Source organism: Tupaia chinensis, unplaced genomic scaffold (assembly GCF_000334495.1).
Source record: "Tupaia chinensis unplaced genomic scaffold, TupChi_1.0 Scaffold139457_1, whole genome shotgun sequence".
NCBI lineage: Eukaryota > Metazoa > Chordata > Mammalia > Scandentia > Tupaiidae > Tupaia > Tupaia belangeri.
In genome coordinates this window covers 2568262-2591341 of record NW_006199342.1, presented here as the reverse complement: position 1 = coordinate 2591341, position 23080 = coordinate 2568262, and the positions used below count along the sequence as shown (strand labels likewise).

Sequence of the window (23080 nt, the reverse complement as noted above, 5' to 3'; positions counted from 1 at the left end):
AATAATAGGTTATTTGTTTCCCATTTTGTTATAATTTTTTTTTTTTTTTTTTTTTTTTACATTGCTCACATTTATAAATAAACTTTGCCAAAAATTCACTTGTGGAGTAAATAGAGAATAGCCACAAAATTCCATGAGCAACAGAATCTCATTACCTTGCCTTAATTCTGTAGCTCACAATCAAGACACTATTGGCCAAAGGAAGAAGGTAATTTTAATTGGCATTTATCTGTTTTGTTTGTTTGTTTTGTTTTGTTTTGTTTTGCTTTTGAGAAGTTTTTGCTGTGGTGGGGGGTATAGTCATGCCACAATCCCTTTTCCTGCATTCTCCTCTTGGGATCTTGGGCAAGCATGCACATGCGCTTGGTATGAGTTTAAGCCGCCGGGTCCGAGACTCAAACCACGGTCAACTACAGGGGAGTCCAGCGACATAGCCATTACTCCAACTGCTGGTCACCAAATATGTCATCTTAATTCTTGTTTTTACAGAGTCATTTAAACCTGTCCATTTAAGTGTGTGAAAAAATCAGTATTGGATGATAGTGCTACAGTGGAATTAGTACAATTTTAAAGGAAGCAGCTGGACTCTGTACCACCAAGTATGCTATCAACAGCATTGTTATTGAAATTGTGGTTGAAATGTCTTAATCATTGGGAAACAAAAGGGAGTCTGGAAAGGAGAGAGCTGGATTGCCAGATCTCAGGCTATGACTAGGAAAGGTAGTACGAAAGTGGGAATATTTTATCAAACTAATTGGCAAACTGAATTCATAAGTCATTATGTGTGTAAGTATGGTAATTTTACTATAAAATGTAGGATTTTACTACAAAAGGAAACAAAACAAATGAGGGTAGGTAAGATAGGGCAAAGCAACTTATGAGCTGGGAACTATTGCTGAATATTTCCATGTAAATGAAAATGATCCTGGAGGGTGGAGAAAATGATTAAGAAGAGAAAGAGAAGGAGTGGAGGAATAAATTCTTGTATAAGCAAGAATGAATCAAATCAGGAGAACACATAGTTTCATGGTCTTAGGAAGGCAGGGAATTTGGATATATGTGCAGGTAGGTCAGTCTTGCAGTGAGACCGTGTAGAAGTTCAGTTTTTGATTGTTTCTCTTTTCTTAGTGACATGGGAAGCTAGATAATCAGACAAGTAAAAAGAGTTTTAGGTATGAATGAGGTATATAAACTGAGTGACTAAAGGAATGTAAATGTATCGACTCATGAATTTTAATTTTTATAAGGCTCTCCCAATTCCCATATGACAGTGGCCATGACAACTGAAGCATTATTCTCTCATTTTAAATGCATACAGAAGACAGAATATTTTTGACAAGCTCAGCTAGCCTTTCTTTTGAGGGTTTTCTGTGTGATTCTGGCCAGATCTGAAAGGAGTCTAAGTAACATGCTAAAGTGGAGGATTGGTAGATTGGGAATTCTATATTATGTTTTTCAGATCTAGCATTAAATGTACTATGCCAACCATTATGGGAGGTCCACTTCAGGAAGCCCAGTCAGTTGTTTTATATCAGAGTCAGTGAGCATATTGGGAAATATTTATATTTTGTTTGTAGAGGTCTGGTGTGTTTAGATACTTTGCCAATCATTGATTATGACTGTTTAAATTGCATTAAAATGATTCATTTCTTAGATCATGGTCCCTGTTTGACAGAATAGAAGGGACAGAATCTCAAACCCATGGAAGAAGGATCAATTTGAAAACAGTGTTTGGAGCCAGCAGAAAGCCTAGTAGTTACATTGCTGGACTTCCACAAGGTCAATCGCAGTTAAAGTCCCAGATCTGGTGTGTGTGCGTGTGTGTGTGTGTGTGTGTGTGTGTGCGCGTGCGCGTGTGTGTGTGCACTTGCATGCGTGCATAAGTGCTCAGGATTCCAGGATGCGGATGTAGGAGAAGGGATCATGACGCGGCTGTTCCCCTTGGGGCATTGATTTCTCACTTTCCCTCTCACTGTCTCTCTTTCTCTGTGGTGAGCACACACATCCTAAAGCAAAAAAGCCTCTTAAAACAAACAACAACACTGTTCAAAACATACAATTTTGGGAACCAGCAGTTAGCGTAATGGCTATGTCGCTGGTCTCCCATGTAGTCGACCGCAGTTCGTGTCCCGGACCCGGTGGCTTGAAACTCATGCCGGGCGCGTGTGCGTGCGTGCCCAAGATCCCGAGAGGAGAATGGAGGAGAAGGGATTGCAGCGTGACCATCCCCCCTGGGGGGTGATTTCTCGCTTTCTGTCTCTATGTCTCTCTCTGTCTGATGAGCGCACGTGCCCTACAGTGAAAATCCCTCCAAAAAAAAAAAAAAACCAAAAACGTACAATTTTTACTAAATATAAGAATTGATTTCGCCGTCAGCTATTTCTGTATCATAAAGGCCTTTCTTGTTATGACTTTTTTGATAACAGACTTTTTAAAAATGTGTGATCTTTATTTTCATGGTTTGATATGTTGTAAAATGCTCTTTCTGTTCTTTTCCTAAATCCTTTTAATTTTTCTCTTTGAATGTCATATAGGCTTACTGTTTCCAATAAATCACTTGATAATGATGAAAATATTAGCTTAATTGATTCACACATGTAAATGTTACTCTGAAAAAATACTGATTCTACCAACACACACACACACACACACACACACACACCAGGCGTACACACTGTTAACATTTACTTGCACCATTGTATAGTGAAAGAACTGTTTTCTACTCTCAGGTCACATGATACGATAGCTGGGACAGGACTCAGAACTGGACTAATTAAAAAAGAAATAAATTTAGCATATTACAAGAGGTCTACATTGAGCAAATTAAACCATAACAATGCGTTATAACCCTTAGCTACTTCTATGAAAGAAAAAGTATCTTATACAGAATTCCTTCATGTTCTAGAGAAACCAAGTGGGAACGAAAGCTGGGCAGGTCTCCGAGGTCCTGACAGCTGATCAGCAGCAGGGCTGCTCTTCCCAGAGTCTCCCCTACCTGCCTCTCAAGTATTTCATCCTCATAAGACAGGGCCTCCATATTCTTGTAGTAGTGCCGTTACCATCAACTTCTGTTTACAATGCAAATCAGGATACAGACACATGACAAAAAAAAAATCGTGCTTATGTTCACTAATCAAATTTTAAAACTCATGTAGTCTATTTAAGTCTAAAGAAGTTGACTTAATTATAAGAAGATACTGAAACCCTTTTCTCCAAGGACCTTCATTCCATTTATTGAAAAGTTATGTTTATACAATCATTTGCCTTGTATTGGATTGTCAGAAAAGTCATGATGCATTTTTGCATGGAAAACAGAAAAATATATCACGACTTTCCTGAAGACCTGATAGTTGAACTCACCTCACTGTCCTTCCCCACTTTGTTATCCTGAACCACAATATGAACTGCTTGTCTCAGTTCACTTTTTCCTAGCTTGCAGATCCTGTACTTAATACTCCTTTCTCTAGCAGGTTGCTTTGACTTGTTTGAAGTGCTAATGTTCTTAATTCAGTTGCTATCATTTTTATTACTGTGCCCTTTCCTTAGACATATTCATTGTAGTCCTCTCTAGGAACAGTCATGTTGATGGTGAGGAAGGTATTTTATAAGAGAATCTATAGTTTATGCTGTGTTACATTGCTTTTTTTTTTTTTTTTTTTTTGGGGGTTTTTTCTTACGGGGCTGTGTGGTTGCCAGTTTTTTGCTACAGGGCATGTGTGCTTGCCAGAAAGACAGAGAGAGACAGAGAGACAGAAAGCGAGAAATCACCCCTCAGGAGGGATGGCCACGCCGCAATCCCTTCTCCTCCCTTCTCCTCCCTTCTCCTCCCTTCTCCTCCCTTCTCCTCTCGGGATCTTGGGCTCACATGCAATTGAGCCTGGCGTGAATTTAAGCCACCGGGTCCAGGACTCGAACCACGGTCGACTACATGGGAGTCCAGCGACATAGCCATTACGCTAACTGCTGGTCCCGCTTTTTTTTTTTTTTTAACTTGTACTCCAACTTGAATATATTGGATGTGATTCCTCATGCTAAATTTTATTGAAACTTAAGATATAAAATCCCAAAAGCTCAGAGACACATTTGCAGTAAGTAGGAAGTCACCAGTGTTTTTTTAAATTGTGACCTCCTCAAGGACTGAAAAGTTTATTTTGACAAAGATTCTTTGCTTGGCAAAACTTTAGTCAGGCTTCTGTACCCTCTCCTAGGCCTATCTATGAACGTCCTTGTAGATCCAGTTTTAGGAAAGAAATATGCAAAATTAGTTTAGCAAACGCCACTCTCTTGTCTGATCACCTTCAATATCTGATCATATTTTTAGCTTCCACCATCCCCTGGCCGTCAGGAAGAATTCTGTTGGGTCGGGTTAGCCAGGATGCCCTCTTACCCCAGATATTTCCTCTTAGCAGTTTTCCATCCACACAGATCTACTCTGCTCCCTTGCTGTAAGTTGCCAGTTGCCCATACTATATTTGGAATTACAATCTCCCCATGGGAAAATCTCATTGCCATTGTCCTTGGACAGATCACGATAGTCCTCAATAAAGTCTGCCTTATTGGGCTTTAACAAGTATCATCGAATGACTTTTTTCTTTCACATTTCCAGACTATTTTTTGGGAGGATATGTCTAGTTTTTGTTGGGAAGAGAGACCTAAAGCTAAATTACTCAATAGTCAAGAGAGAATATTGGAGCCAGCAGGTGACATGGTGGTTAAGGTGCTAGACACTCCCACATGGCCAACGACATTTCAGGTCCTGGACCTGGTGGCTTGCTTTCTCACTTTCTTCCCCTCTCTCTGGTCAAATTAAAATAAATAAATGAATAAATAAAAATTAAATAAATAATTTTTTTTTTTTTTTTTTTAGAGAGGTTTTTTCGCTATAGGGCGCGTGCGCTCGCCAGACAGACAGAGAGAGACATAGAGACAGAAAGCGAGAAATCACCCCCCAGGGGGGGTGGTCACGCCGCAATCCCTTCTCCTCCATTCTCCTCTCGGGATCTTGGGCACGTACGCACACGCGCCCGGCGTGAGTTTTAAGCCACCGGGTCCGGGACGCGAACCACGGTCGACTACGTGGGAGTCCAGCGACATAGCCATTACGCTAACTGCTGGTTCCCTAAATAATTATTTTTAAAAAAGACTATTAAGCCTCTCAAAAATGATAAATTGAAAATATGCACATTTTATTACAAAAGTAATAAGCTTATTTAAATGGCCAAAAACTGTTTTTCTGCAAAGTATTAATATATTAGGTGTAAAGTATATGATGTCTATAAAGTTACCTCTGTGTTTATAGTTGATTCTTAATTATTTCTTAGAAAAATTAAAAGGAATTAAAAAAAAAAAGTGAAGCCAGAGAAGAGGGTAGGAAGAAGAAGGAACAGACTCTCTTTCTGGACTTGGATACGTTTCATCCAGCTGTTCTGTGATAGTGTAAAACGAACTGTCTTTAAAAACTCATTTCCATCAGAAGCGTGCTCCGTCATTTGAAAGTTCACATTGAATGTTTTTTTTTCTGTTCTAATGTTACCAAATGTTTGGAAATAGGACCTCTTGTGTGTCTCATTGCTTATAGCCATCACCAAGAGTTTTCCTTACTACAGAACTTTCCAAAGAAAACAAAGCCCAGGGATGCAATGAATGTGAAAGAGCCACACTGATAGAAATCAGCTCATATGCATTGATCAATGGGCCTCAGCCAGAGTAATACTATTTATAGTTGATGGGGTTTTAAGAGCCTTTCTTTGATTCAGGATAATCAAATTAGGTACTGCTAATTAAGTCAAGGAGAAGGAGAAAGGATGATTCAAATGGTACCATAGAAGTTGGAAAATTGCATAGCTAACTGATTATAGAAATAGATTTGAATGTCAGTGCCAAGTTTCAAAATAACCCTTTCATGAGGTTAACATTAGTCCTATTTAAGAAAAAATACAAACAAAAAGGCTGAAATTAAACGTGTCCCTTTGATTACATACTATTGGCCCAATATTTTGTTAGATATTGCTGAAATGTTCAACTTAAATAATATATTTATTATTTAATATTTTATTACTAAAGATTTTCTTCACTTTGTGAAAGGACTTTCTTACATTTAGGTAAATATGCATTGTCAAGACAGAGCCATGGGGCATGGTGTCTCCCCAGCCTGATTTAATAATACCCGACGAATGTTTTTGTCCTTGCCACTGTCACTAACTAGACAAAAAAAAGAAAAAAGGAGTAGGAAAAAACCCTGAAAATGAACAGTAATTAACTAATTAATTCACATTTTAAAAATGACTCATAAGTTTAAATGCAGAAATTCATGGCCCCAGTGAACTGTGGCTTATGGAATGACATTTATTAAACTTCAGATAGGAGCATACCCTTGTCTGTCAAGCTTTATGTGTATTTTATGCTGTCCTTTCTTTTCTATTTCTCTACAATTTTTGGTATTTCCAGTCTACTTTTCTCTCTGCTCCCCACTCCTATTGGTTTCCCACTCTCTCTGTAACTGTGCCTTGTCTCCCAGTCTGTCTTACCCAGTGTGTCTTTTTCTGTCTCTTTTTCCTCTTAATGCTCTTCATTTGCTGCATTGTCTTTTTGATATTTTATTAACTATCAACAATATGAGATTGAAGGCCACATATAAACAGATTTAAAATGTTTTGTACTTTCTGTTCTTAATGTGATGATCAGGTAAGTTGGCACTATAGCTTAGTGGTTAAGGGAGTGGACCCGCATGGCCTATGGCAGTTTCAATCCCAGTTCTAGCAGCTTGAAAACCAAGCTGGGTGCATGTGTTTGTGCCACAAATATTGACAGGATGGAGAATTAAAAGAGAAGGAATTGCAGTGTGACCATACGGCATTGAAGATGCTTTCTTCCTGCTCTCCTCCTCCTCTGTCTGGTGACTACACTCACCCTGTGGCAATGACAAAAATTTATTTTTATATTGAAGTGCCTTTTAGCTGTTTGCATTCCATTTATTTGTTCATCAAATACCTTTTGAGTGCCTACTTTCTCCAGGTGAGGGAAAAAAGTTTCAGCTAGACCCAGTCTCTCCTGTAGAAACAAATAATCCATGATAGAGGCAAATAAACTATGTATTACCATGAAAAAATTAATACAATTAAGTTACTTTTTATTTCTCTGAGATTTTTCAACTTGTTTTCAAGTAAATCAAGATGTTTGAATTCCCATTTAAATCTTGCTACATTTAAACTGTGACTTCACTTTCAGAACTATTATTATTATTTAATTTTGGATTTTTTTTAAATAAAGGAAAAAGTCATAGTACTTAAAATTGTATGAAATAAAAAAATAACTTTATTTATCTCACATTATTTTCTCATCCTAATAAAATATTTTCAATAAATGTTCTTTTTTTGTTTGTTTAAGGTTTTTGCCATAGGGTGTGTGTGCTCATTGGATAAAGATAGAGACAGAGTGAGATAGAGACAGAGAGAGGAAAAATGAGAAATCAACCCCCAGGGGGATGGCCATATTGCAATCCCTTCTTTTCCATTCTCCTCCTGGGATTTTGGGCATGAACACACACATGCCCAGTGAAATTTTCAAGCCACTGGATCTGGTTAACATTAGTCCTATTTAAGAAAAAATACAAACAAAAAGGCTGAAATTAAACGTGTCCCTTTGATTACATACTATTGGCCCAATATTTTGTTAGATATTGCTGAAATGTTCAACTTAAATAATATATTTATTATTTAATATTTTATTACTAAAGATTTTCTTCACTTTGTGAAAGGACTTTCTTACATTTAGGTAAATATGCATTGTCAAGACAGAGCCATGGGGCATGGTGTCTCCCCAGCCTGATTTAATAATACCCGACGAATGTTTTTGTCCTTGCCACTGTCACTAACTAGACAAAAAAAAGAAAAAAGGAGTAGGAAAAAACCCTGAAAATGAACAGTAATTAACTAATTAATTCACATTTTAAAAATGACTCATAAGTTTAAATGCAGAAATTCATGGCCCCAGTGAACTGTGGCTTATGGAATGACATTTATTAAACTTCAGATAGGAGCATACCCTTGTCTGTCAAGCTTTATGTGTATTTTATGCTGTCCTTTCTTTTCTATTTCTCTACAATTTTTGGTATTTCCAGTCTACTTTTCTCTCTGCTCCCCACTCCTATTGGTTTCCCACTCTCTCTGTAACTGTGCCTTGTCTCCCAGTCTGTCTTACCCAGTGTGTCTTTTTCTGTCTCTTTTTCCTCTTAATGCTCTTCATTTGCTGCATTGTCTTTTTGATATTTTATTAACTATCAACAATATGAGATTGAAGGCCACATATAAACAGATTTAAAATGTTTTGTACTTTCTGTTCTTAATGTGATGATCAGGTAAGTTGGCACTATAGCTTAGTGGTTAAGGGAGTGGACCCGCATGGCCTATGGCAGTTTCAATCCCAGTTCTAGCAGCTTGAAAACCAAGCTGGGTGCATGTGTTTGTGCCACAAATATTGACAGGATGGAGAATTAAAAGAGAAGGAATTGCAGTGTGACCATACGGCATTGAAGATGCTTTCTTCCTGCTCTCCTCCTCCTCTGTCTGGTGACTACACTCACCCTGTGGCAATGACAAAAATTTATTTTTATATTGAAGTGCCTTTTAGCTGTTTGCATTCCATTTATTTGTTCATCAAATACCTTTTGAGTGCCTACTTTCTCCAGGTGAGGGAAAAAAGTTTCAGCTAGACCCAGTCTCTCCTGTAGAAACAAATAATCCATGATAGAGGCAAATAAACTATGTATTACCATGAAAAAATTAATACAATTAAGTTACTTTTTATTTCTCTGAGATTTTTCAACTTGTTTTCAAGTAAATCAAGATGTTTGAATTCCCATTTAAATCTTGCTACATTTAAACTGTGACTTCACTTTCAGAACTATTATTATTATTTAATTTTGGATTTTTTTTAAATAAAGGAAAAAGTCATAGTACTTAAAATTGTATGAAATAAAAAAATAACTTTATTTATCTCACATTATTTTCTCATCCTAATAAAATATTTTCAATAAATGTTCTTTTTTTGTTTGTTTAAGGTTTTTGCCATAGGGTGTGTGTGCTCATTGGATAAAGATAGAGACAGAGTGAGATAGAGACAGAGAGAGGAAAAATGAGAAATCAACCCCCAGGGGGATGGCCATATTGCAATCCCTTCTTTTCCATTCTCCTCCTGGGATTTTGGGCATGAACACACACATGCCCAGTGAAATTTTCAAGCCACTGGATCTAGGTTTGAACCATCATCAACCATGGAGGAGTCCAATGTCTTAACCACCATACCACTTGCTGGCCCCAATAATTGTACTATTTAACAGAATAGACCTTCTGGAGAAAGCAAAATTATGTCTTAAAAATTGTACTTTTATCATTACTTAAAAAAATAAAATTTCATAGAGTTTTGAGTATAGGACTGTTGCCTTCTACAACTCCAGAGCATGTGATCGACGTAGTATCTTTCGCAAGTTCTGTCACCTCATCCTATTTACTCTGTGACTGCAAAGCCTGCTTTGTAATGTGTGGAAAGGCTGGTTGGGGCACAATACAAAAATCAAGTTGGTGGACATTATCAACTTTGTATTGAGATAAACTTAAAAATGTTATAGATTTTTTTTTAACCTCAGAAACAGTAATAGTTTCTGGGGCTAGCAGGTGGTGTGGTGGTTAAAGAACTGGACTCCTATACTGTCGATCATGGTTTGAATCTTGGACCTGGCAGCTTGCCTTCTCACTTTCACTCTCTGTTTCTCTCTAGTGAGAGCACATGCCCTATAGCAAATTAAAATAATAATAAAATTGAATAAATAATCCTTTTTAAAATTTACAAAATAGTAACAGCTTCTAAGAAATTATCTATATTTAAATATTTTTTAGTTTGTAAGTCAGGTGGCTGATACTCCATTGCATCTCCTTTGAAACTGTTTGAGTAAGTTAAGGCATTTTTTGTAATTTAATTTAAACATATCCAACTATGCAGTCTTAAAAATATTTCAGAAATTCATATAAGGGAAAGTCTCTAAGCCTAGAAACAATTATTTCTAAATAAAATAACAAAATACAAATTAAAAAAATTATAGGAAGTCAGGGGCATTAGGTGGTGTGGTGGTTAATGACTGATTTGAGACCCAATATCTTGAAAATCATGCCAAAATCTTGTGTGTACATATGTGCCCAAAGTATGAAGAGAAGAAAAGAGAAGGAACTGGGGCATGTCCATCCCCCTGGGGTTGATTGCTCACTCTCTCCCCAGCAAGTGCATGCGCCCTATGGCCAAAAATATCTACCAAACAATAAAAATTAAAAATGATATAAAGGTGTCTAACCCACTGGCAAGATTGACAATTGACATTGATTTGACTAAAAATTAAAGCCACCTTTGAATTTAGGGGAAAAACCCTATTAATAGTTTTTACTACTTTAACTTACAAAAGCCATAATAGATTTTCTACCTGTTTAGGTTTGTGAAATAGCCTTGTAAGGCAAATGTCATCCCAGAGTACATTTTTTTGCTTAGTTATGAATTGAATTTTAACGAAAACTCACTTTCTTCTGAAATTCAGTGATCTGAATTCTATGCTATAGAATAAGACTTAAAATAAGACCTTTTGTTTTTATTTTACATGAAAAGAATGGGAAAGACATCTGGGATTTCCACTTTTAGAAATATAAGTAAAAACAACCCAACCAACTCTCTGACTGAAAATATCTCAGAGTTCTAGTAATAGTAATGAGAAGAAGAAATAATGAGTTTAGGAGCAGAAGTCATCTATTGTGTTGTAAATGGTGAATCCAAACTACAGGTCCTCATTAAAAATAAGAAGCTCATAAATTTGTAAAATACTATGGTGTGCAGAACAGGTCAGTCATTTAATGGAACATATCTATAAATAAAATGCAAAATAAAGAGAGGATAAAATACGACTGCATGCTTGGACAGATGCAGACAGTATTTACTATCCAACTTGGGCTTAAAGTATTTGGTCTCGCTGACTTGACTAATTCCTTCAAGTTATTTAAAGATATTTGTATTGCACTGCTTTCTTGCTAGAGCAAATAACTATTTTTTGAGAAAAACCACAGTAGTAAAATATAGAGTACACATAAAGGTAGTGTACTGAGAAAAATTATGGGAATGAAGTTTTATTTCAGATATTTAAGGAAGCACACACAGTCTTGTGATGTCCTGAACTGATGAGGATTATGTATTAACAGTTTAGGACAAAGTTGAAGGGCAGCCCAAACAAATGTATCACCTGAGTGCCCAAATGTCTGAGTTCAGCAGACTCTGGGGACAGAGATTGTAAATCTTCTACTCTTTTAAGAGCAAAATGACAGTCTTTTGATTAGAGCATGAAATTGTCCTTAAAATGAACTTGAAATATTTTTTTTAACAAGAAGCTACTCTGTGTTTCTGAAGTTCTAATAAAAATCAGCCCTGTGGCTGCCTTAGACCCCAACGGACCAAACAAGTTGTTACAAAATACCACTTATATTGAAAGTCAAATCCGTTATTAGGTATAAAGTAGTTAAGAAAGACTAGCATAGTAGGACAAGGAACAAATTGAAGAAAGGGACTAAAGTAGAATATAAATAAAAAAGCAAAGGTCAAAAGAAGAACTAAATACATCCAAATGATGAAAATAAATCCTGTGAGTTGGATAGGAAGACTATCTTCCATTAAAAAATGTACAACATGTGCCTCGAAAATAGAACCAGAAAGATTAATGTCTCAAATTAATCAAAAGAAGAATGAAAAAAATGGTAGGCATTATTTTCAGTTTATCTTTATTTCTCTTCTAATCTAATTTTTTTTAAATTTTTAATTTTTTATGATGTGAAAATTTCATATATATATATATAAATGGTCCATTATTTTTGCAACCAAAATACAGATTTGTTGTTAGGCATTTAAATTACATTTTAATTTCTCCTTACACCTAGTAGAAACTATAAGTCAAACTGAGCTACTTATGTATTTAAAAGTATTTATAAGAGATGATGTTTTAAAGTAAGTTATGTGCAGTTTGAAGGTAAATTTAAAATTATTCTCAAATATCTTGAATGTTAATATGTTCTTTTTTAATTTCATTATTTTTTGTTTACATTTAGCTGTTGTATATTTTTATAGCATATAATATGATTTCTCAAAGGATGCATGCAGCGTTTGACAGTCAAATAAACGATATTAGCATATATAACATTTTTAATAGAGAACTTTATATTCTTGTATCTGTTAAATGTTTTTCCCTAAGCTCCTCCCATTTGTCTTAAATATCCACCCCTCTCCTATTCAGTCTTTGGCATCTACACTTGTTCTCCTACTATTGTATCTTTGAATCATTCGATTTCTGCCATTGAGAGCAGATATTCAGTATATATTGTGCAGAGACATACAATGTTTGTCTTTCATGTTTTGTTTAGCATTAAGTTTTCTATATTCATCTGCTTTGTATCACATGACAGGATTTTGTTGTCATTTATGACTGAGTAGTGTTCACAATGTAAATGTGCCACATTTTTTCAATCTAGTCATCTGTTCTTGGGCATTTGGGTCCATTCCATGTCTTAGCAGTTGTGAATAATGCTGCAATGAACACAGACGTGCAAGTGTCTTTCCTACTGAGTGTTTTCCTATTCTTTGGGTAGATACCAAGAAGTGGGATTACTGGGTCTGGGTCATATGAAAGCTCTATTTGCAGGTTTTTGAAGAAGCTTGTATTGTTTTCCACAGTGGCTGTACTAATTTACACTTCTACCAACAGTGCAGGAGGGTTTTCTTTCACCCTGCCTCTCCAGCCTTTGTCATTCTTTATTTTTTTTTTTTATCACTGTCACTGCCTAGGGTTAAATGATATCACTGGAGTTGTGATTTGCATTTCCCTTATGACTAAAGAATCATCTATTCAGCTCATTTGCCCATTTTTTAATTGGAGTATTCATGGAATTTCTGTTGTTATGCTTTCTTTCTCCTTCTTCCCTTCTTTCTTTTCTTTCTTTCTTTCTTTCTTTCTTTCTTTCTTTCTTTCTTTCTTTCTTTCTTTCTTTCTTTCTTTCTTTCTTTCTTTCTTTCTTTCCTCCTTTCCTTTCTTTTGCAGCTGAGTTGCTTAAATTCCTTAGGTATTCTAGTTATCAGTCCCTTGTGTAAGGATACACTGTAAATATTTTCTCCTGTTCCGTGGGTTGTTTTTTCACCCTAATTATTGTTTCCTTAGCTGCACAAAAGCTTTATCTTGATTAAATACCAATTGTCTATTTTTGAAAATTGTTGCCTACATATTGGGGTCTTCAACTTAAGAAACTTTTGCCTTCTTTAATGTCTTCAAGTGTTTCTCTTGTGTTTTCTACCGTAGTTTTTATAATTTGAAGCTTTACATTTAGATATTTCATCCATTTTGAGTTGATCTTTGTTAATAGTAAGAGATAGGGGTCTAATTTTTTTTTGTTTTTTTTTGCAGGTGCATATCCAATTCTTCTAGTGCCATTTGCTGAAGAGACTTTCTTTTCCACACTGTCAAGAATCAGTTGGCTATATGTTTTGGGATTTATTTCTAAATTCTCTATTCCTTTTTAAAATTTTTATTGTTTTTAGTTTTTTTTTTCTATAGAGCTCATACACTCACTGGAGAAAGAGACAGGGAATATGAAAGAGAGAGAAATAATCCTCTGGGGAACTGGCCATGCCAAATCTTTTCCATTCTCCTCTCAGTATAATAAACACATGTGCACATTTACTCAGCATATATTTCAAGATGTTGGGTTCAGGACTTGAACTATGAAGTTAACCATGTGGGATCTAGTCACCTTGACCACCATGTCATTAGCTGGATCCTGAATACTCTAACATGAACAATTGGTTTATGTGTTTTTGTACAGTACCATACTGTTTTGCTTATCACAGCTTTGTAATATAGTTTGAGATTGGGTAGAGAGATGCCTCCTACTTTATTCCTCTTGCACAGTATAGTTTTAATAATACAGGGCTTTCTATGTTTCAAGACTTTTTTTTTATTTCTGTGAAGAATTTCACTGGGAATTTCAAAATCCCATAGAATTGATAAATTAATTTGGGTAGAATTGACATTTGACTATATCGATTCTTCCTATACAAGAAAAAGGGGTGTCTTTTCATGTTTTGGTATTATGCCAAATTTCTTTTCAGTTTTTTATGTTTTCATTGTAGAGTTCTTTCACCTCTTTGGTTAGGTTTATTCCTAGATTTGTGCATAGCTGTGTATGACTTTATTAAATGGGATAGCTTTCTTCAATTGCATCTCAGTCTGTTCAGTATAAAGACACTAGATTTTTGTATATTGATTTTGTATCTGGCCACTTTACTGTATTCATTTATCACTTCTAGGGGTTTCTTCATGTAATCTTTTGGATTTTCTATGTATGTAACTATTTAATCTGTGAATATGGACAATTTCAATGATCTTTTCCTATTTGTATGCCTTTCATATTACTCTCTTGTCTGTGTTGGCTAGGGCTTTCAGCACAATGTAGGAAAAAAGTGGAAAAAATGGTCAGCCTCACCTTACTCCAGTTTTTAGTGGGAAAGCTTTTAGCTTTTCCCCATTCAGCATGATGGTTTAGCTATGGGTTTGTCATATATGTATTTTTATTGTGTTGAGGAATGTCCCTTGTATACCAATTTTGCTGAGACTCTTAATCATGAAATGATGTTTTACGGCCTCAAATGCTTTTTCTACATCTGTTGATATGACCATAAGGTTTTTAATCTTCCCTCCTGTTAATGTGATGTATCACATTTATTGTTTTTTTTTGTGTGTGTGTGTTGAATCATCCTTGCAACACTGGGGTGAAATCTACCTGGTCATGGTGGATAATCTCTTTAATGTGCTGTTGGATTCAATTAGTATCTCATTGAGAATTTTTGCATCTGTGTTTATCAGGGTTATTGGTCTGTAATTTTCTTTTTTGTTATATCCTTGTCCTCTTTTGGTATGAACATGATGGAAGCCTCATAGAATGAGTTTGAAATGATTCCTTCCTTTGGGATCTTTAGAAATAGTTTGAAGAGGATTAGGGTTAAGTCTTAAGTCTTCTTTAAAAGTTTTGTAGAATTTGGGACCAGCAGATGGGGTAATGGTTATGTAGCTGGACTCCCACCTGACCAACAGTGGTTTGAGTCCCAGACAAAGAGGCTTGAAATGCGCACCAGGTATGTGTGCATGTGTGCCCAAAATCCTGACAGGAAAATGGAGGAGAAGGGATTGCTGCATGGCCATCTCCTCTGGGGGATGATTTCTTGCTTTCTCACTCTCTCTGTCTCTCTGATGAGCATATATGCCCTGTAGCAAAAATCTCTCTTAAAAAAGAAGTTTTGTGGAATTCCAAGTGAAGCCTTTGGACATGGACTTTTCCTTGTTAGAAGACTATTACTAATTTAATCTCATTACTTATTATTGGTCTATTCAGGCTTTCAGTTTCTCCTTGCTTTAATCTAGGTAAATCATATGTGTCCAGAAATTGTCCATCTCATCTAGATTTTCCAGTTTTTTGGAGTGTAGTCTCTCATGATCTTTTGTATTTCTATTATATTTAATATTGCCTATTTCACTAGTGATTTTATTTACCTGGTTCCCTTTTATTTTTTAATTAGTCTAGCTAATGGTTTGCCAATTTTGATTTTCTTCTTAAAAAACCAAACTTATTGTTTCTTTAATTTTTAAAAATTCTTTTATTTTCAATTCAATTTATTTCTGCTCTAATCTTTATTATTTCTTTTCTTTTTTTTTTTTTTTTAAGAGAGGTTTTTGCTATAGGGCATGTGCACTCACCAGAGAGACAGACAGAGCCAGAGAAACAGAAAGCGAGAAATCACCCCCCAGGGGTGATGACCACACTGCAATCCCTTCTCCTCCATTCCCCTCTTGGGATATTGGGCACTCATGCACATGCGCCTAGCATGAGTTATAACCTGCTGGATCTGGGACTCAAACCATAGTAGACTATGTGGAAGTCCAGCAATGTAACCATTACACCATCTGCTGGTCTCATCTTCTGTTTTTTTTTTTTTTTGGTTGTTGTTGTTTTTCTAGTTGTTTGAGTTGCATCAGTAGGTGGACACAAATTGCTATGAATTTCCTTTTTATGACTGCTTTTGCTGTGTCCAAGGATTGTACAGAATCATGTGTTCATTATTGTTGCTTTTGATAAATCTTTTGATTTCTTAATTTCATCAATAGTTTGAAGTTGTTTAGGAATAGTGTCTAGTTTCCATGTACTTATGTATTTTTTTTGTGTGTGTAGGATTTTTTTTAAAGAATTATTTTTTATTTAACTTTATTTATTCATTTATTTATTTTAATTTGACCAGAGAAGGACAGAGAGAGAGAGAGAGAAGGAAAGTGAGAAAGCAAGCCACCAAGTCCGGGATTCGAACCGCAGTCAGCCATGTGGGAGTCCAGCGCCCTTAATCACCATGCCACCTGCCGGCCCCTTTTTTGTGGGATTTTTGCCAAAGAGCATGAGTGCTTGCTGTAGAGACAGAGACAGACAGAAAGTGAGAAACCACTGCCCAAGCAGTTGGCCATGCCACAATCCCTTCTCCTCTATTTTCCTCTCAGGATTTTGGACACACACACACACACACATACCTGGTGTGAGTTTCAAGTTGCTGGTCTGGGTTTCGCACTGTGGTCTGCCACGTGGGAGTCTAGCATCCCAACCACTATGCCACCTGCTGACCCTGTTATTGTGTATTTTAGGGCTCTTTTTGTTGTTAATTTCAAGTTTAATTCCACTGTGGTCAGAAAAAATGCTGTTTATAATTTCTATACTTTAAAATTTGTAAAGGCCTTTTTTTGTGTGTCCTATTATGTGGTTAGTCTTTGGAAACTTCTCATGTGGGGATGAGAAAAATGTGTATTTTGTTGCTGTTAAGTGAAATGTTTTGTAATTATCAGGTCAAGTCCATTTGGTTTATGTATCATTTAGATCCTGTGTCTTTTTGTTTATTTTTTTGTGCTGATGACCTATCCAGTGATAACAGTAGGGTGTTGAAATCTCCAGTTACTATCTTGTAGTCTATCTCTCCCTTTAAATCTAGCTGTCTTTCTTTTACAGATTTGGATGCCCCAGTATGGGGTGTGTAAATATTTAAAATCGTCCTATCTTCTTGATGAATTAATCCTTTTAGTACAATATAGTGTTCTTTCTTGTCTCTTTTTACAGTTTTTGTCTCAAAGTCTATCTCGTCTGTTTGATACAGACAGTTAGGCAACAGTAGGGCAACTCCAGCTTTTTTTTAGGGTTTCTGTTTACATGAAATCACTTTTTCCAGCCCATCACTTTCAGTCTGTGTATGTCTTTATCAGTGAGATGTGTTTCTTGTAAGTGGTAGATAAAAGACTCCTTTTTTGTTTTCTCCATTCAACCGGTGTGTGTCTTTCAATAGTAGGAATCTAATCCATTGACATTCAATATTATTATCAATATGTGCAGACTTATCCCTGCCATTTTGTTAGTCATTTCCTTAGTTGTTTTTTGTTCTCTTATTCCTATTTGTCTCCCTTTTGTTTTCCTGATGTAGTATTTCTTTAAGTATTCCTTGAAGAACTGGTCTAGTATTGGTAAATTACTTCAGTTTTGGTTTAATATGCAAATGATTTTATATCTCCTTTCCATTTGAGGGATAATCTTGCCAAGTATAGTATTCTTGGTTGACATTTTTCTTTCAGAGTTTAAATATGTCTTCCCATTCTTTCTTTGTTTTGGATGAGAGCTCTGAGGTTTCTGATGGGATAACTTTTGTAAGTAATTTTATGTTTCTGTCTTGCCAGTTTTAGAATTTTGTTTTTGTTTATTATTTTTACCAATTTGGCTATTATGTGCCTTGAAAAGAATTGTTCTTATGTTGAATCTATTTTGTGTTCTTTGTATTTTCTGAATCTTGAAGTCTGTATGTCTCTCTATATTTGGAAAGTTTTTATGAAATAGATCTTCTATGCCTTTGCCCATCTCTTCACCTTTGGGAATACCCATTATGAAGCTATTCAGTTGCTTAAAGGTGTTTAGAGTTTCCTGTAACTTGTCCTCATTTTTTATTTTTTTTTTGAGGGAGGTCTATTCTTTACAGTGGCTTGGATTGGATTGGAAATTTTGTCCTCAGGCTCAGAGATTATTTGTCCTTTTTGGTCTAATCTGCTCTTAATACTTTTGAAGGAGATTTTTGATTCCCTGCCTGCATTATATTCTTCATATTCACAAGTTCTGTTGGATTCTTCTTTTATGGTGTCTATCATTTTTATGGAATTCCTTCTTTATGTCTTGGAATGACTTTCTCATCTCTACGAACTGATTGTTTTTTCTTGCATTTCATTGAGCTTTATTATAATGACTATTCTGAATTCTTTTTCTGACATTTCTGAGGTCCCTTATGTTCTTGCCATTGTTGTGTCTTCTGATCCCTATGGGCCGTGAAGACTTAATTATAAATGGAGCTCTCCCGCTGGTTGGTTTGCAGGATGGTTTAGCTCTCTTGTCTGCTTGAGTGGGGTTGTGTGGGAGGTCCAATTTTTATTTATTTTTTCTTTTATCTGTTTGCTATTGCTCTTCACTATGATTTATGTTAGCTCCACGCCAGTTTCCTTGCTCTTCTGTGGATAAGAGTGCTGGAATCTAAGGTGGGAACCTGGGGTTGGGAGTTTTAGTGGAGGGTTTCTCTCATTTTTCTCATCTGGAGGGGAAGCCTTCAGAGCCTTACCATTTTCAGGTGATTGGCTCCTCTCTACTTTTGCAAGTGAAAACCATGTAAACTAGTTTTTTTTCCTGCTGACTCCCTTTGCTTCCTGATGATCCTGTCTGATTCTTCTCTCTGTGGAGGCTGCTCACAGGTAGTTGCCAGGGCCCATTTACCTGAGGCTATAGAGATGGTGGTGGTTGGTCCTCCCCAGCGATATTCCACTGGCTACCCCAACCTCTCTCCTCCTGATGTGCTGGAGTCTGAGTGGAGAGGTGGAGCACAAACTAGTAGCAGTGGCACTCATAGGTGGCATGGGCAATACCAACAGGTGGTGATAGTGGCTGCGAGCCTAATTTTAGTTTTGTTTCTAAACCTGTTATTGAAATTCTCTAAAGTGAACCCTGCCTGATTTTTGTGAATACTGAAAAATATTTCTAGAATTTTCTTAAAAATAAGCTAATAAGCATGAGAACTAAAATAATATTTTCCCTTTAGAATTATAATATTGAATTGTGCCCATTTTTATTCATAGGAGTAGAAAAATTCCATCCTGCCAGGCCATCAAAGGAATTTAAAAGAGCCTTGTACAAGATCAGGGATTGTTCTGAGACTTCAAATACTGTGCATGGCATTCTGAAAATAATGTAAATAAATACTCTGGATCAAGAGATTATCTCATTCAGCTTCATATGGCTTCTTTGGCAACAGCATTTTAACCATGTCATCTGTTTTCCATGATGTTGACAACATGCCATCATAGTGACATATTCTGATATTGATCAGGCTCCCTCCTTAATGTCACCTCCTATAGGAATTCTTTTCTGGCAATGAGGAGAGAAACTTGTCTGTTTCATTCACTGTCGTGTTTCCAACTTCACTGTCTGCACTATGCTAACTCTATACAAAAACTATATAATGATGCATCTTAACTTTTTCATTAAAAGACTATATACTCCTTTGGTGCAGGGTATATCTCTGAATTCAGCTTCATGTCCATTCACTGTTTTTAACACGATACCTTCATTTAACTGGTGCATTTATATGTATAGGTTGAATGACAGACTTCATTCACCTTAATGACTCATTCTCCTTTGGCATCCAGGAGTTATGTGAAGCTTTTAAGATTTATGGGTAGACCCTGTGTGGTGTCACAGGTTGGGCAGAGGAAATGACAGCTGAATTACTACAAATTCAGTACTTATCCACCATCATTCTGAATTCCTTCTCTTTCTTTTGATTCTCTAGACTGCCCAGGATTCTCACAATTCAGAGAAGATGATTTTTAGAAGTAACTAAGTATGACCTGTATACATTTCTTTCTTTTTTTTCTAAAGAATTATTTATTTAATTTAATTTATTATTATTATCATTACTATTTTCTTTGGAGAGGTTTCTGCTATAGGGCCTGTGCGCTCGCCAGAAAGTCAGAGAGAGACAGAGAAACAGAAAGCGAGAAATCGCCCCCCAGAGGGGATGGCCACGCCGCAATCCCCTCTCCTGCATTCTCCTCTAGGGATCTTGGGCACGTACGCACATGTGCCTGGCGTGAGTTTAAGCCACTGGGTCTGGGACTCAAACTGTAGTCGACTACATGTGAATCCAGCGACATAGCCATTATGCTAACTGCTAGTCCCAGTTGTTACTATTGTTTAAGTTTGCTATAGGACATTAACAATCACTAGAGAGAGGCAAAGAGAGAGAGAGGGAAAGTGAGAAAGCAAGCTACGAGGTCCAGGACTTAAACTGTGATCAATTATGTGGGAGTTCAGCACCTCAACCATCACGCCACCTGCTGACTTCAACCTGTACAAATTTCAATGGATAAAATGGTCAGATAGGAGTAGAGTAGAGAGGGTGAAGAAATATAAAGAATAAAAAAGTTAGAAATACAGAATTGTGCAATGTTTTAGAGTTTGAGTGCCAGACCTGGTAATCTAAAAACATGATAGGCATGTTTGCATGACTTCTCAAAATCCCAAAAGGAGGGAGAAATGGAGGAGAAGAACTTGTGGCATGACCATGCCCCATGGTGGAGGGTGCTTTCTTACTTCCCCTGTCTCTCTATTGAGCACATGTGCCCATTTGTAAAAATTAAAAAGACAAAAAACAAACTCCCTAAATGATATGTGTGGGTCTCTATGCCTAAACTTTGCATACATTGTATTTGTGTTGAACACCTGCCTTCTTTCTGGGAGTCTAAAATTTTGGCATATGCTAGGTAGAGTGTGCCTATATACCAGCCCCCAATAAAAAATGTTTCCAGTAAGTCCGATGAGCTTCCCAGGTAGGCAACACTTCCCATGTGTTGTCACTACTCGCTGCTGGAGGAATTAACCAGTAGGAGAGGATTCTTGGAAGCTTGTATCTGGTTTCCGCCAGATTTCTCCTCATGTATTTCCTTCTTTGCTCTATACAAAATCCTTATGTGACAACTTTCCCTCTTTGTTCTAATGAAATCTCAGCTCTGAGGGCAACTATATGCTGAGTCCTATAAGATCTTCTAGGAAATTACAGAACTTGGATATCTTAGTCTGTTCAGGCTGCTACAATGATACACTATAAATTGTGTAGCTTATAAATAACAGAAATTTATTTTTCACAGTTTTGGAGGCTGGAAAGCCCAAGATCAAGGAACCAGCAGATTTGGTATCTGGTGAGGATCCTCTTTCTGGTTTATAGATGGCACCTTCTAACTGTGTCCTCACTTGGCAGAAAGGACAAGAAAGCTTTTCTCGGCTGCTTTGAGGCATTACTTATCTTTTTCTCTTTAAAAAAAAAAAATTGCTGGGACCAGCAGCTGGCGTAATGGCTATGTCTCTGAACTCCCATGTAGTCAACCGCAGTTCGAGTCCCGGACCCGGTGGCTTAAACTCATGCTGGGTACATGTGCGTACATGCCCAAGATCCTGAGAGGAGAATGGAGGAGAAGGGATTGTGGTGTGGCCATCCCCCTGGGGGGTGATTTCTGGCTTTCTGTCTCTCGGCCTCTCTCTGTCTCTCTGGTGAGTGCACGTGCCCTATAGCAAAAACCTCTAAAAAAAAATTGCCAAAGAGTGCACCCTTGCCAGGGAGAGATAGAAAGAAAGCCAGAAAACATACCTCTGTTGGGGCATGATCACACTCCAATAATTTCTCCTGCTTTGCTAGATTTTGAGTATGTATGCATACATTGCCAATGTAGCATTCAAGGCAATAAGTCCAGGATTTGAGGAAAAGTCCAACTCTATACAGTGAAAATAAGGGACTTTAGAGATGCAGTAATATTAATGAAAATTTTAGGAGTCTTAAAAGTTAATTCTATTGAAAATACAGGACTCACTAAGTATAAATTGATTTTAAGTTAATATTAGCAATTCAATAGCAGTTATCAAACTATAAGCCACATCTTCTGCTATATTTTATTCTTAAACTTTATTGGGGGCTTTGAAAAGTTTATAGAAAAATGAAACTAAAGTACAAGCTTATTTTGGTGCAAAAAATTTTGAAATTTATGCATGTTTTTTGTAATACACATTTTCCATAGGAGTTTTTATTTTTTAATAGAGAGCACATGCACTCATGAGAGAGAGAGGCAAAGAGAGAGAGCACACTGCCTCAATATGGAGTTTGGACATGCTGTAATTCTTTTCCTCCATTTCTCCATTCATCATGATTTTGAGCATGTATGCACATGCACGCAGTGTATTTTTAAGCCACTAAGGCTGGGACTTGACCCATGTGGGATCCATTTTGTATGTACTGCACTTAACCACCGTGCTACAGGACTGGCCCTTCTATGAGCTTTAGGAGACCCCTTGTAATTTACAAAACCAGGAAGTGATATTACACATAAATTACACACACCTATCATTACTACAGCAATAAAAGTGAACTAGAATCTAGGCCAGGTATTATGAACTCAACAGACTTTGGAAAGCATTGTAGGCAACTGGAAATTAGTATTGGTTTCTGAGTATGGTAGATCAAATCTCCTCTTTTTTATTTTCTACATTTAAAAGTTTTAGTAATATAGAAAGTTTAATTATTATGTTTTGGCTTGTGTTGCCCGTTCCTCACATGATTTTCTGCTGTTCTATGCTCTTACACAATGTTGGAATTGTGTAGTCTGTGCAGAAAATTATACAACTGACACTTTAGTATACCACTTTTTGTTTTTTTTTTTTGAGAGGTTTTTGCTATAGGGCGCGTGCGCTCGCCAGACAGACAGAGAGAGACATAGAGACAGAAAGCGAGAAATCACCCCCCAGGGGGGATGGTCACACCGCAATCCCTTCTCCTCCATTCTCCTCTCGGGATCTTGGGCACGCACGCACACGCGCCCGGCGTGAGTTTTAAGCCACCGGGTCCGGGACGC

At 36.7% G+C, this 23080-nt stretch overlaps 1 protein-coding gene and 1 pseudogene across 1 annotated transcript in view; one reads left to right on the top strand and one right to left on the bottom strand.

The window, feature by feature from the left end:
• The window catches only part of LOC102472066 (UBX domain-containing protein 2A pseudogene), a 7337-nt pseudogene extending 4300 nt beyond the window's left edge, over window positions 1–3037 (bottom strand).
• EPM2A (EPM2A glucan phosphatase, laforin) overlaps window positions 1–23080 on the top strand; it is an 82777-nt gene that overhangs the window by 5990 nt on the left and 53707 nt on the right. The window lies entirely within an intron of this gene.